Here is a 2,390-nt window from a genome sequence, read left to right as displayed (position 1 = left end):
TCGGTCCCAATGTCTTCCTCTGACATGGATGACACATCTCCTATAGCGAGTGAGACACCTGTTTTGTCAAGTATCGAAACTCCTATCCCGGCCACATCCCCGGTACCCTTACGCTATAAGGCTTTGAGGGATGATATGGGTTCTAGGAACTCCTCTTCAGGTACCATGTGGGTTCACCACATCACTCCCAATACGGGATGTTTTATTCCACAAGTTCACAATACAGTTGTCACTTCAGTCCCGACTATTTCAACTGTTTGTGTAGTGTATTCAACACTGATTGTTAGTGTCGTTATGGAATCTTCGACTGTAACTACTATTGCTGGTCCGTCTCACGGCCCAGTAAATAGTGGCCAGTCGGCACATACACCCAGAGTTGTTCATCCTGCACTTAGTGCCCCACCTTCTTCTGGTTCCACTCCAGCAGGGGAGGCATATAATCAGTATTCGCATGCCATCCAAAATCCAGGCGTGCAAGGTCCAAATCATTATTATGACCCTATATGGCATCATTTGTATACTTCCTTGCCATCTCAGCCTGCAGTTGAGGTCTCAGTTCCATTAAGCGTCGCTTGGGGTACCACTGGTTATGGTGGTGGCCAAGCGCCCCATTCGGATTAAGGACCGCCTTACCAAGGACCATCGTATCAAGGTCAGCCATCTTACACGCAGCCTTCTCATGGGTAGTAGTATTATGGTCAATCCTATCTAGGGCAGCCTGGAGGCCCACAAGGACAACCCTTCTAGGGAAAACCTTCGGCCTATGGTGGTCCGTCTTTCACTTATCTTGGGCAACCCTCTGGAAATCCGGGACAACCTTATATGCAACAAGGACAACCTGAAGTCCAGCAGGGATACCCTTCCAGTCAACCCTATGGGAATCCAGGACAACCTTATATGCAACAAGGACAACTTGGAATCTAGCAAGGGTACCCTTCTGGGCAGGGTGGTCAGCCTTACGTGCAGCAAGGCCAACCCACTGCCCAGCCTAGTCAACCATCTGGACAAGTTGGTCAACCTCAGGGTCAACCAACCGTCCAATCCGCTAAGCCATCTGTTCCGCAAGGACAACCCTCTGTTGTACAAGGACAACCTAACACCCAGCAAGCTCAACCTTCTGGGCAAGTGGGTCCATCCCAAACTCAACCAGGGCAACCTTCTGGACAGGTGGCCCAATCTCCATCCTTTCAAGGACATCTTTTTGGGCCTGCTCAACCAAGCATGTAAATGGTGGTTGCTTCTCAAGCTCAACCCGGTTTTCAGCCCCAGCATGGGCCCCAGACTCAAATTGGTCTTCAGATGCAAGGTGGGTTTCAATCCTAACCTTCTTACCAAGCGCAGCCTGGTCCCCAAACTCAGTATGGAGCCCAGCAACCATATGGTTACCAGCAACCCCAGGGGCAAGCTCAGTTGGCCCCGTACCAAAATTATCAACAAATGCAGGTCGCTCCTTATCAAAATTACCAGCAACAGTATGTTGCTCCTGCAGGCCAAGTTGGTAATCGATGGGATGCTGGGGGGAAAATCCAGATTCAACCGTCCGGTTATGGCTACAGCCCCTATGGACAGAATCCCTACGGACAGAACCCTTATGGGCCAGGTCCGTCCGGACAAAGTCAATGGGGGAAACCAGCAACTGGTTGGAACTCTGGTATTACCTCTTATCCATAGCCACAGATGTCCTTCAATCCTCAGTTACCTTTCTTAGCAACATTGGAACTGTCGGATGTGTCCAAATTGACTAATGATCCTATCCTTCATAATCCATTATGGCCACCAGTTCCAACCAAGATACCCGGTGATTATCCCAAATTCGATGGCAAAGCTAGAGAAGAACCTCAAGCCCACGTTATGACTTACCACCTTTGGTGTTTGTCAAATTCGTGGCTTGACGATTCCATCCGGATCCGCCTTTTCCAAAGGACTCTCACCGGCTCGGCTGCTAAGTGGTACATTGAGTTGACTCGCGGATCCTTTCAAGATTTCAACTCATTGGCAATGGCATTTCTAACTCACTTTCAGTTGCCCATCCGGTATGAGACGGGAACGCATCTCCTTACGTCTCTTAAACAGGACACGGCCACGCACATCTCCGATCATATACATCAATGGAGATGGCGTCATCATTTGATTAAGTTTTGTATTCCTGATCAGCTCTTGACTGATTAGTTTACAACCTCCTTTGTCCCTGCAATCGCACGGGACATTGCTATGGGGGCATGTGTAACTGAAGAGCAAGCTATTGCACGTGCTCAGTACCTTGACTTGGTTTATTCCCAGTACGGTGTAGGAATTTACAGGGTAAGTTCCTCAGAAAGAATACCAAAAGGACACCGCTCACAACCAGATCACAGATCAATACACCAGTATTTTTGACGTGGTTAAAACCC

The sequence above is a fragment of the Pinus tabuliformis genome, chromosome 6 (genome assembly GCF_031772625.1).
Source record: "Pinus tabuliformis cultivar Carrire ecotype Pingquan chromosome 6, CPIR1, whole genome shotgun sequence".
Taxonomy (NCBI): domain Eukaryota; kingdom Viridiplantae; phylum Streptophyta; class Pinopsida; order Pinales; family Pinaceae; genus Pinus; species Pinus tabuliformis.
The sequence above is the reverse complement of the archived record's forward strand: the minus strand, read 5'-3'. Positions refer to the sequence as shown.